Source organism: Saccopteryx bilineata, chromosome 6, assembly GCF_036850765.1.
Source record: "Saccopteryx bilineata isolate mSacBil1 chromosome 6, mSacBil1_pri_phased_curated, whole genome shotgun sequence".
Taxonomy (NCBI): Eukaryota; Metazoa; Chordata; class Mammalia; order Chiroptera; family Emballonuridae; genus Saccopteryx; species Saccopteryx bilineata.
Genome location: NC_089495.1, coordinates 109,096,005 through 109,109,817, shown reverse-complemented (window position 1 = coordinate 109,109,817; position 13,813 = coordinate 109,096,005). Strand labels below are relative to the sequence as shown.

The following is a 13,813-nucleotide window of genomic DNA, read 5'->3' as shown; positions in this document are numbered from 1 at the left end:
TGGCGTTTTTTTTTTTTTTTTTTGTATTTTTCTGAAGTTGGAAACGGGGAGGCAGTCAGACAGACTCCTGCATGTGCTCGACCGGGATCCACCTGGCATGCCCACCAGAGGGCGATGTTCCGCCCATCTGGGATGCCGCTCTGTTGCAACCAGAGCCATTCTAGCACCTGAGGCAGAGGCCACAGAGCCATCCTCAGCGCCCGGGCCAACTTTGCTCCAATGGAGCCTTGGCTGCAGGAGGGGAAGAGAGAGACAGAGAGGAAGGAGAGGGGCAGGGGTGGAGAAGCAGATGGGCGCCTCTCCTGTGTGCCCTGGCTGGGAATCAAACCTGGGACTCCTGCATGCCAGGCTGACGCTCTACCACTAAGCCAACTGGCCAGGGCAGTGATAGTGTTTTAAAATTATTATTTTTGTTGTTGTTTTGCCTCTCCATGTATATGACTTAATTCCCTAGTCTGCTGGAAGTCTTTATCTGCTTGGGAGCTATTAGGTTTCACTACTGAAAGAAATGCAGAGATAAAGCAATATGCAACATCTGACACACAGAGAAGGATTACACAGTAAATCCATAGTCTTACCAGCCCAGCCATTGTCTAGGCAGTTTTTCCAAGCACAATCAGGCAATCTAAGCTCTGAGAATTACATTTCCTGAGCTACAGAGCCAGCCATGGGTCCACCATGGAACAGTGTAATCCTGCAGCAAAGACTATGACGGTTGTTGCAGGTCAGACAGAGAACTCACAGAAGAGGAGCAAATTAAAGAAAGTAGTCAGGCCTGACCAGGCAGTGGCGCAGTGGATAGAGCGTCGGACTGGGATGCGGAAGGACCCAGGTTCAAGAACCGGAGGTCACCAGCTTGAGTGCAGGCTCATCTGGTTTGAGCAAAAGCTCACCAACTTGGACCCAAGGTCGCTGGCTCGAGCAAGGGGGTTACTTGGTCTGCTGAAGGCCTGCAGTCAAGGCATATATGAGAAAGCAATCAATGAACAATTAAGGTGTCGCAATGCGCAACGAAAAACTGATGATTGATGCTTCTCATCTCTCTCCGCTACTGTCTGTCCCTGTCTATTCCTCTCTCTGACTCTCTCTCTGTCTCTGTAAAAAATAAATAAAAATTAAAAAAAAAAAAGGAAGTAGTCAGGGAGTGGACTATTAAGCTCTAACCAGTCATAAAAGCCCCACCATGAGTTACACCAGCCATGACATCATCTGCACGAGCTGGCAAGGCAAACACACTAGGAGGAATCAGGACAATGCTCCACAGACCAGAGGAAGTAGAAGACAGCCAGTTAAGGAAAATGAGCAGTTCCCCACTGCTAGATCATATATGCCACACCCTCACCTTCACCCACACCCTTAAACCATCCCAGGATAAAAAGCAGACAAAAGACAGATCATTTTTTTCTCAGAGAGTTGGATACTGCCTAAACAAACTAACCAAGTCATCATACTAGCCTAAGTTTTAAATAGTATTGGACTTTTTCACCTATTCAGTAGGTTACCTATAAGAAGTATAAAGGAAAAGACTAGACTAACTACAGACAAAATAAATGCCATTTTCTTTGCATAGTCACAAAATACAGTGTAGTAATACATAGTCACACACACACACACACACACACATGCAAAGTTCCACCTTTTTGGTCAACTATCCTAATTTATGAGATGGACAGGCATAATGGTAAATAATTTGTAAGAAGTAATTCAATACATATACCATTTATAAACATGTCAGCCTACACTTAAATTATTTTTACAATATATGGCCAGCACATTTTAATAAGGAAATTATTACCTCAACAAGAATAGAGTGACATGGAAAATAGCAGATTGGGAAGCTCCAGGAATCTATCCTTACACCAAATCAACTACTGAGCTGGCAAGAACTGTCAGAATCACTATCTGAAAACTCTCGAGTCTAGTTAGATACTTGTACCATACAAGGGGATGCTTGATGAAGAAATGAGGCTGGTATATGTCAGTGAATTTCATGTTTAGCTAGCAGCTTCTGTCATGCACGCCCATTCCCTGTGGCAGGCAGTTGTGGGGACAGTGGCCCACATTCACAGAGTGGCTTGCTGGTACCAAGGTGGGAACCCTGCCCTCCCAAAATCTGGGGATGTGTGTTGTGATTTGCCTGGCAGTTCACTGAAAGAGTAGAGCCTGGCCATTATGTATTCAATTACCGAGGGCTGAAGGGTCCCAGGTAATACATGTCAAAAAGAGACAGAAGACCTTTTTTCTTTATGAAACTCAGACATTAAAAGAAATCACTGGTTGACTTCAGAGATGACAGAACAGAGACTTCAATAACAAATAATAAGAAATACAGCCTTTGCAAATATAGTTAAAAAAATGCTAAACAGACCATTTGAAGCATGGTCTGCAGAGGCAAGAGAATATGATTTTCAAAGTTACTGCATTATAATATTTAAAATATCCAGTTCTCAACAACAAAAAAATCACAAACTGTACCAAAAAAAACCACAACAAAAACAACAACAAAAAAAACCCCAAAACTGGAAATGGCCCATTCATAGGAAAAAGAAAAAGTGACAGAAGTCATCAGTATAGAAGACCAAATGTTACCTGACCTTACTAGGCAAAAACTTTAAATTAACTGTCTAAATATGTTTAAAGAGGTGAAAGGAACCATAAAGAACTAAAGAAAATTGAGACAAGGATATATGAAAATATAGGAAATATGATTAAAAATTATAGAAGGGAATCAAATAGAAATTCTGGAGCTGAAAAGTACAAAAGCTGAAGTGAAAAATTTACTAGAGATGTTCAACAGCAGATTTGAGAGAACAGAAGAATCACAAACTTCTAGACAGGACAAATGAAATGACCTAGTTTGAGGAGGAAAATGGAAAAAAATGAATAAAAATGGATAGAACCTATGGGATACCATTAAGTATACCAACATATATAATATGAAAAGAAGAGAAAGGGTCAGAAAAATATTTGGAAAAAAAATGGATGAAAACTTCCCAAATTCGAAGGTATGAATCTACACAGCCAAGAAGCTCAATGAATTCCAAGAAGGAGGAACTCAAAGAGATCCACCAGAGACACATAATAATCAAACTGTTGAAAGTTGAAGAGAAAATCTTGAAAGCAGCAAGATTATTCATCAAAGAGAAAATCCTGAAAGCAGAGGCCAGCAGGCTGTGAAATGATAATATGCTAAGAGAAAAAAACAAAAAACTGTAAACTAAGAATTCTCTGTCTGGCCTCCTTTACTTCTGAAGAATAGTTTGCTATTCTTCAGAAGTAAAGGAGAAGTTAAGACATTTCCAGATAAACAAAGGGTAATGAAGTTCACTGCTAGTAGATCTTCCCTACAAGAAATGGTAGAAAGAATTCTTTAGGCTGCAAAAAGGACAATGCCCGATAGTTGAAGTCATACAAAGAAATTCAGGTCATTGTTAAAGGCACATACATGGGTAAATATAAAAGCTAATATTGTGGATTTTGTTTGTAACTTCTCTTTTTGTTCCCTACATGAATTAAAATATATAATATATGCACAAGCCAAGAATGTTAAGCTTATGTTGATGGGCACAAAATGTGTAATTTGCATTAATAACAACAAAAGGAAGGGAGAAAAGAGCTGAATAAGAGCAGAATTAATGTATGCTATTGAAACAAAGTTGCTACCAACTTAAACTAGATTGCTATAAATTTAGGATATGAAAAATCCCCTTGGTCACCTCTAAGAAAACAACTTAAAAATGTACAGTGGAGAAAAGGAAGGATCCAAAAGGGTGCACAACAAAAACTTCAATCAAACGTAAAGGAAGACATAGCCGAGAAACGGAGAAACAGAAAGAGGTGACAGGGTGTGTAAAAAAGGGAACTCTCATGCACAGTGGGCGGGATGTAGATTCGTGCAGCCACTGTGGAAAGCAGTGACGAGTTACTTCAAAAAATTAAATGAAACTGTCTTATGTCCCAGTGATTCTATTTCTGGGAATTTATCCAAAGAAACCTGAAATCGCGATTTAAAAGAATATATGCACCCCTATGTTTGCTGCAGTTTTATTTACAATAGCCAAGAAGTGGAAACAGCCCAAGTGTCCGTCAGTAAATGAGTGGATGAAAAAGCTATGATATGATAGCCCCAGCCAGATAGCTCAGTTGGTGAGAGCATCATCCTGATATGCCAAGGTTACAGGTTTGATTCACAGTCAGTGCACACAAGAATCAACTAATAACTGCGTAAATAAGTGGAACACCAAATCAATCTCTGTCTCAAATCAATTTTTTTAAGTGAGAGGAGCGGAGATAGTGAGATAGATTACTTCATGCGCCCTGACTGGGATCCCAGCAACCCTCCCACCCCCCCATTGGGGTTGATGCTCGAACCAATCAAGCCACTGGCTGCGTGAGGGAAAGAGGGAGGGGAAGAGAGGCAAGTAGTTGCTGCTCATGGGTACCCTAACCATGGATCGAATCTGGAACATCTGAATGCCAGGCTGATACTCTATCCACTGAGCGAACAGGCCAGGGCCTTAAATCATTTTTTTTAAAAACTATGGTACATTCACACAATAGAACACTACTCAGCAGTAAAAAAGAAGGAAATCTTATGTTTTAGGACAGCATGGATGGGCTTAGAGAGTTTTATGCTAGTAAAATAAGCCAGTCAGAGAAAAACAAACACCATATAACTTCATTCATATGTAGAATCTAATGAATAATATAAACTGTGAACAAAATAGAAACAGACTCATAGATACAGAAAACAGACTGACAGCTGTCAGAGGAGAGGGAGTTGTGGGGCTGGGTGAGAAAGGTGCAGGGATTAAGCAAAAACCCCTCATAGGCACAGACAACAGTATGGGGACACCAGAGAAAAAGGGGGTGGGCGTGAGGGAGAAGAGGGTATGGGGAGTAAATGGTGATGACAGAACACTTGACTTGGGGAGGTGCACACACAGTACCTGGCATATCATAGAAGCGTAAACCTAAAACCTATACAATTTTATTACACAATATCACCTCAATAAATTCAATAAAATTTTTTTAAAAGATGTGACATACAAGAAAGCTGGAATAGCTATACTACTATCACAAAAAATATTTTTCAGTCAAATATTGTTATGTGATAAAGAAGAATACTATTTTAATATGTATTGACAACAGGGACAATACATTAAGATATATAATTGTAAATGCACGTAGGGTGGAGCCAAAGTAAGTTTACAGTTGTTTGTATGGAAAATACAATAAATAATAATACAAGAATAAATTGTTTTGTGTACTTACAACTGTAAACCTACTTTAGCCCCATCCCTTATATGCCAAACAAAAGAGCCAAAAATAACATCAAGTAAACACTGACAGAATTGAAAGGAAAAATCAACAGTTCTTCAATTATAACTGGAGAGTTTAATACATCACTTTCAATAATGGACAGAACATCCAGACAGAAGATCAAAAAGGAAATAGGTGATTTGAACACTATAAATGAACTAGACCTAACAGACACAGAGCAGAAACATAAGAGCAGAACCCAATAAGAGCAGAACATACTTTACTTCTGAAGTGCATATGCAACATCCTCCAGGACAGAACACATCTTAGGCCATAAAACAATTCACAATGTATTTCAACAGAATGAAATCATACAAAATATCTTCTCCAACCACAAAGGAATGAAATACTATAATCAATGAGGAAAACTGGAAAAATCACACGTATGTAGAAATTAAAGAGCATAACCTTAAACAACTAATGGATCAAAGAAGATGGTAAAATTAGAAAATACTTTGAGATGAAAGAAAATAAAAACACAACTTACCAAAATTTATGAGGGACAGCAAAAGCAGTACTCAGAGTAGAAGGTCTCAAATCAACAACCTAATTTTACATTTTATGGAACTAAAAAATGAAGAGCAAACCAAACTTAAAGGTAGCAAAAAGTGGGAAATAAAGACCAGACCACACTAAACTAAAACAGATTACAAAACCAAAGGAGAGAATCAGGGAAACCAAAAGGTCTTTGAAAAGATCATCAACATTAACAAACCTTAATTAATAATTTTTAAATTTTATTTAATGAATGATTTTCTAGAGAGAGGAATGGAGACAGCAAAAGAGGGGAAGAGAGAATCACCTATTTGTTGTTCCACTTATTTATGCACTCATTGGTTGAACTTGTTTGTGCCCTGACTAGGGATCAAGCCCACAACCTTGGTGTATCAGGATGACGCCCTAACCAACTGAGTTACCTGGCCAGGGCCTTAAAAACGGAAAATAACAGTTATTGTAGAGGCTGTAGAGAAATAGGAACCCTCATACATTGCTAGTAGAAATGTAAAATGGTTTGGCAGTTCCTCAAAAAGTTAAACAGAACACCATAAAACCCACCAATTTCAATTCTAGATATATATCCAAAAGAACTGAACACAGATATTCAAACGAAGAGTCATGCACGCTCTTGTATGTTCACAGCAGCACAATTCATAGTAGCCAAAGGGTGGAAACAGGCCAAATGCTGATCAGCAGATGAATAGATAAGCAAATGCAATGGCCACTCTAAAATATGAAATGCTGATATCTGCTAAACTCAGATGAACCTCAAAAACATTACATACTGAATAAAAGAGCCACACAAAAAGAGAACATATATTGTATGAGTCCTTTGATATGAAATGTCCTGAACAGACAACCTGAAAGAACAGAGAACAGTTTAGAGGTTGCCAAGGGATAAGGGTGAGGGAAATGGGGAGTGGTTACTTAATGGGTAATGGAGTATTCTTCTGGGGTGATGAAAAAGTTTTGAAACTAGAGAGCTGGTGGTTACACAACACTATGAAAGTGTGCACTGAACACCAAGATGAACTATACACTTTAAAGTGTATGTTATTATGAATTTCAGCACACAAAAAAGTAGAAGAATCAATACAAGTTATGCACAAAGTTGAGGCAATTATTTTCAATATGAAACAACAAGCTTGAGGACAAAAGCCATCTGCTGAAGATGGCAGAGAAGAAGGCCAGCAAGAGCCTGGTCCAATTAGCACCTCTGATCCACCAACCCTTGACTGACTTCAAGCTTGTTTGTGAGATAATTTTATCTCATTTTACCTTAAGCTACTGCTAGGTGGATTTTGTGACCAGGACCTGAATCCAAGTTAACTGATAGAAAGGATGAAAGAAGGGAAAGTCTTTTCCTGGGCTTTAGGTTTTCCCAAATACACAGATGATGCTGTCATTCACTGTGATGAAAAACTCTGGATAAAGATCAGATTATGGGTGGGACTCATTGGTTCAATTTTGAATATTTAAGTTGGAGGTGTCTGTGAGTAACCTGAGTTCCTAATTAGTGAAAAATGAGCATTATAATTAGAACCTATTATGTGTAGCTGTGAAGATTAAATGTAAGGTTCTTGACAACAGTACTTGGCATGTAGCAAGTACTCAATAATTGCCAATATTATTATTATTATCACTGTTGTTTAAAAATGCATTAATCAGCCATAGCTTAGGAGAATTTAATATCTAAAACCTTTCCTGCTTTGCCAGCATATTGGACATTTTAATCCTTGAAGTAAGGACTCTATAAAGGTATCCTGTAAGGTATTTATCCAGTCCTTTATGCATTTCCTTTAACTGAGGCATCCACTATGTGCCATGCACTGCATAGGAGTTCCATGTGAACAGGTAAGTAAATATATCATTAAAATGAAGAGAGGTAAGAGTTGTGAGCTATTTTATATCTTTGTAAGGCCATGTAGAAATTACATACCCAATATATCATCCATGTAGGGAAGGGCATAGGGTTCAAGAAGTGCTGACTCTGGGAGAATGGAATTATCTCTTATTTCATTGCACTGGCCACAATCTGTTATGTAATCTATCTGCATATAAATATGCTTATTATCTGATTTTCCCACTAGAAAATAAGCATGAGGATAACGGACATTCTTTTCTTGTTCACTATTATCCAACCAGAGCCTGGCAGAATGCATGGAGTAAGACAAGTATATGAAAAATATTTGTTAGATGAATGAAAGTAGGTACTAGTCCAAGGTAGCAGAGGCTGCTGAGTGTCTACACCAAAATCATTCTTCTCTTCCTCCTTTGCACTTATACTGACCCGAGAGGGGTGTGCAGCAGAGCACAAAAGCCAATAAATATGCTGCTCACAAAAATTAGGGGGCATTTCAAAATGAGTATGAAATGATAAAATATCCTCTAATTTTTGTGAGCAGTGTAGAAGACAACAGGCCTCAAGTTAGACAAGATGCTCAGCAGAATTCATTTGCTACAGATACTACTGTAAGTGAACAAAAGGAAGTCTACAGCCTTTCCAGGTGATGTATAGCATATATATCATTTATCTTAATATCATGCATGTCAGATTTATCATGTATGTCATGTGTCTTATATATATCACCTTGTAATTTATGCACCTGAAAGACCACGAGCAATGATTCAGCTAACAGTGTATCAACCTGTATGCACATAACTCCACGTGTAACTGCCACTCAAATGAGCTATAGTTATAAATGTATATCTTATGTATTAGTATATATGCATATGTGTGTATGTATATATATATATATATGTTAGTTACTAAAATATATATTAGTTACAGTGTTCTAAAAATATCAGTAAAAAGAGTATACCCGGCCCTGGCCTAGTGGCTCAGTGGATAGACCATCGACCCAGCATGCTGAGGTCATGGGTTTGATCTGCAGTCAGGGCATGTATAAAGCAGCAATCAATGGGTGTACAACTAAATGGAACTAAGTGAAAAATGAGTTGTTGCTTCTCTCTCTCTTTCTTTCCTTCTCCCCGCCTCAAATCAATAGAAAAAAAAATTCAAAGTACATGTCAATATAGCTAAATACACACCTGTTTTAAGATTTTTAAAAATAGTTACATGGGTCAAAAGAGTAACAAAATATTATTAGTTTTAATTTTAATAACAGTAACAAATATTTCTACAAAAATATCAGCCCCCAAAACACTTTACATGTACATTTCATCCTTATAAAAGGATGAACAGAAAGCATCCTTTAAAGATGAAACTATAAAGCCCAGAGAACTTAAACTATTTTCCCTAATTAGTGAGGCTCACTAGTTAAATTTTAAATTCTGTGTTTTCTTCACTAAATATACTATCTTGTTTACACCAATGATTAAGGACAATTGATATATTTCACAATCTAAAAAAATTATATAAAAATATCTTCTACTTTAACTTCAAAGGTATCATGGCACTTTAAAAAGAAATAAAGCTATTGCATCCTAGAGATCAAATGTACAATTGGGATGGCTAGGAATTTCCTAGATAATGTAAATTCCACCATACAAAGCCTATGAATATTAATTTTCTGAAAATTATATTTAAAAAGCCACACAAAAGCTTTTAGTAGTAAGTGAAAATCTTTTTACTTGAAAAAAATTAAGAAAACAGCTGTGATTAAAAGTCCTAGTTAAGCCAGTAGAGGTCAGTGTATTGGAGAAGAAAACTGCATGGCCATGCCGAAATGCAGGGCAACTGCCTTCACCCCCACACAAAGCCCACCAGGGCCACACACAAGGTCTAGTCCACCTTGCAGGGTCCTGCCTTCTACTCCCCTTGCCCCCCCTCCACGCCCTCAGCACTAGGCAGAAGCAGACCCTGGAGAGTTGGGAGAGATACGTAATGCCCACCTCAAAAACAGGAAGACAAGGTACAACCCAAAAGGCCTCAGTCAGTTCAGCAGTTGGGCTATTTTGAAAACAGCAAAATCTTATTCTATGTTGGACACAGCTGATCACATCTCAACAGGTAATAATTACTTTAAAATATTTGCCTCAAATATTATTCCGTAAACCTAAAAAGTTTCTTTTTTTTAAAGCTTAAAATAGATGTTAGATAAATTGTAGTATTTACCAAATCTCCACTATGAACAGTGCCGGTATACTCTTTGACTGAACTCTACATAAAATCAGAGAAGGAATCATATTTTATCATACTTGGCATCTTCTAGGACCATGCCTCATACCATGTCTAAAAATGGTGCTCATCGTTTATGACAGATCAAAAGGATCAGTCAAAAATCCCTCCCTTACCCTGGCCGGTTGGCTCAGTGGTAGAGCGTTGGCCTGGCATGCAGGAGTCCCGGGTTCGATTCTTGGCCAGGGCACACAGGAGAAGCGCCCATCTGCTTCTCCACTCCTCCCCCTCTCCTTCCTCTCTGTCTCTCTCTTCCCCTCCAGCAGCCAAGGCTCCATTGGAGCAAAGTTGGCCCAGGCACTGAGGATGGCTCTGTGGCCTCTGCCTTAGGTGCTAGAATGGCTCTGGTTGCAACAGAGCAACACCCCAGATGGGCAGAGCATCGCCCCCTGGTGGGCATGCCGGGTGGATCCCGGTCGGGCACATGCAGGAGTCTGACTGCCTCCCCATTTCCAGCTTCAGAAAAATACAAAAAAATAATAATAAAATTTTTTTAAAAATCCCTCCCTATAGTCACTCACCTCCTATCTGTTCACTGTCAGGAAGTTCTCTGATTACATCTGCACAGAGGTCTTGTGCAGAAAGGGCAGCAAAGAAGCTGGGCTGATACCAAAATGTCTTTACACTGTGCTGGGTGAGGTGATGAGAAGGAACTATAAATTCTTAATCCTACAGCTTCAACCTCTATTACTTCTGTAAAGAAATAAGAAAGGGAATGGTATCACCATACTACCTCCCATCCCACCCCAACTCCTTCTAAAGAACTGAGTCCCATGCCTGTCTTGAGCTACAGTCCTAACGAGAATGGGTGTGCCTTCCTCACTGGCAGCCCTCAGCTCAGCAGCCTCTATCATCAGAGGGGTGTGGGCTCAACTCTGACAATTGGCCTGGGTTAGGTCACCTCAGAAAAAGCTTCCCAGAGATGATGGTGTCAGAAATGCAGGATAAAGAGGCACTCACCAGAGGAAAGGGGAACAGAGAAGGGGAGCAATATTTCCGGCAGGGGAGCGACACCTGCGCACAAGAGGAAAAAGCAAGCAGGGAGAGGGCCAGGTGGGGGCAATGAGGAACAAGCTTGAACGAAGCCGCAGGCAGGAGGCCGCCCAGGGCTTTTCACACCACGCTGGAATCAGCTTTTCCTCTGAGGACAGTGGGAACCACTGGAGGATGAGCAAGCAGTCACAAAACCATACTTTTGTTTGTTTGGAGGAAGTCTTTAGGGGGAGGTTAGAGTTTGTCACTCCCAAATATGCCTTCTGGGATATTATTATTTTAAACTGGTTATTATTTTTTTTAATGTGCCTTGACTGTGGTCCTTCAGCAGACCAAGTACCCCTTGCTTGAGCCAGCAACGTTGGGCTCAAGCTGGTGACTTCAGGGTCACGAACCTGGGTCTTCCGCATCCCAGTCCGACGCTCTATCCACTGCGCCACTGCCTGGTCAGGCTAAACTGGTTATTTTTAATAAACAAGACTCAGAAAGAACTTTTGACCCTCTCCCTTTCCCCACCTCAAGGAATTCAGAGAGAAAAACCTGCTTCAGGAAGGAAGTCTCAGCACATTCACCTCAGCATCTATGAAGTCAGTGCGGCACACGGGGAGGGTCCAAGGTCTGTTTGTTAGATTCTCCTCCGGCCTGGGTTTCTCTGTGGACCGTGGAAGAACCTGATTTCTACGTTTGCTCTTTCTCATCAGCCTCATTTCCTGCCTTCCCTCTGAAGTCCCAGGCCCCTTACCCCTTCTCCTTTGTCCAGAATGCATGTAAGCCTCAAATGCCCACTGTGTCTTTGGGTCTCACGTTCTCTCAAAAAACCCATATGTACATACATAATAACTTTGGTAATTTTCTCCTGTTAATTTCATCATTAGTCCAGCCAGAAGTTAGAAAGATGGCAGGAAAATTATTTTCTGCCCCCAAACCTGGCAAAAGCCGCAGTACCCTGAAGAAAAGAGCTTGGGGGCATGTGGGCAGTACACCAGACAAGAGAGGATGTGGGCCCAGAAGAAAGAGGACAGATTTTAGAGCATTCAGGAAGTAAAAGCATTTGGACTCAGCAGCTGACTGGATGTGGAGTGCTGCGTGCCATTCATCAATAACTGATTTTTGTGGGGGACACTTCACCTTGCACTTGCAGAGTCTGGGACGATCCAGTTAGGGCTGTTAAGGACAACTGCCTACCTGAAGTCCAGGGACAAGACCTGAACTGAAATGTGAGAGGCACCAGCACATAAACAGTAGCTAAGTCATTGGTAAACAAGAAAAAGGGGCTGGGGTATTCACAAGCAGCATTAAAGACTCATGTACAGTACTCCCTGGAATTTACAGTATCTGTTGCATTTCACTCCTCTTCAAGGTTCTTCCACATTTAGTGCCTTAGCTCTTCATAAAAGAATGCTGCAACGAGTCCATTTTCCGAGTTGGAAGGATCCAAGATAGCAGCGGACTAGTTGATGTTATATCCTCCCAGGACCAAACTAGAATTACAACTAAACCTGAATAACCAACTGAGGAACTAGCTGAAGAGAAGTCTTATAACCAAGGACTTACAGAAGAAGCCATGTCGAGACTGGGAGGAAAGGCAGAGACGTGAAAACAGCTGGCCTGGTTCCCAAGGGCTGTGGCTGACATTCTGGAGCATTATCTCAGCTGCAAAGGTTCCCCCTGAGGAGTGTGAGGTCTCAAGCCCACACCTGGCTCCCCAGCCCAGAGCACCAGAGCCAGGAGGAGGCTACCACATAACATATGACTGTGAAAATCAGCGAGGTTTTTGTCTGCCAGGGAAAGACAGCAGTCTGCAGAGATGCAGATACCATATGAAAGAACCCACACACAAAATCTCATTCACAGCCACTCAACCTGGGCTCCAGCACAGAGTGAGTGAAGCAGCCTGGAGTCAGGTCAGGAGAGATTGGGGTCTGTGGTTCTGGGGAGATTGCTGAGGGGAAAGCCACTGGGGCCCCTGTGTGAGCCACCCTCTCTCAACAGACTCCTCCTTCTTTGGTGTAGCACTCCCCTCCTTATGGCATCAACCTGGAGGAATGCAATAGCTCCACCCACTGGACTCCTTGTCACTCACCCTGCAGAGCTCACACCCTACTGAGGTGTCAGCTTCTTAAACTGGGGTGGAGAGGGCTGGGCAGACTCAGGGGTGTCAATGTCTGAGTGGTGTGGCTTTAATGCAGGGGCCACGCCCCCTTCCCCTTTCCCAAAAACCTGATTGATTGTCACAGGAGATCCTCTAACTCTACCCTCTGGGCTCCAGGTGGCCCCTTGCTGCCAAGGTCTGGGCAGAATTCAGGACAGTTTGAGTTGTGTGGCTGAGGTGGGAGCCATTCCTCTTACCTTCCCGCAAGGCTGCCCAGCACATCCCTCTCATTAGAAATCCAGTAGCCTCACCCTCCTGACTCCGGCAACTCCACCCTCTTGACTCAGGCTTCTGGCAGAATCTTGGACAGACTGAATTGTGGGGCTAGCACAGGAGCCATTTTTCCCTCGCACACCCACGCAGTGCAGAGCCCTCCTTTCACACAGTCAAACCTTGGTCTGTTTGGGCCTGATAAATTCTGCTAGCCTCAGTCCAATGACTCTGAAACACTATCCTACCCCAAAGGTCTGTGGGCACCCAGCAGGTGGCAGCTAGACTTGGTTACCCTGTCTTTGCTGAGGGGCCTCAGACCCACCAGGGACGCTGAGTTTAAAGCTTTGCCAGTCTGTTGAAAACCACTCACCCCCCTACCTGCTGACTCACACAGAACCTACCTTATGCAACTCAAGTACCACCACAGGCTCTTTTAGTACCTGACCAGGTGGAGGCAGGCAATGGCAAATCTCAGGGAACCTTAGGACTTTTGC

The 13,813-nt window shown here is 41.4% G+C and overlaps 1 protein-coding gene across 1 annotated transcript in view; it reads right to left on the bottom strand.

Annotated features, from left to right (window-relative positions):
* Nucleotides 1–13,813, bottom strand: part of WDFY2 (WD repeat and FYVE domain containing 2) — a 199,556-nt gene that overhangs the window by 122,764 nt on the left and 62,979 nt on the right. The window lies entirely within an intron of this gene.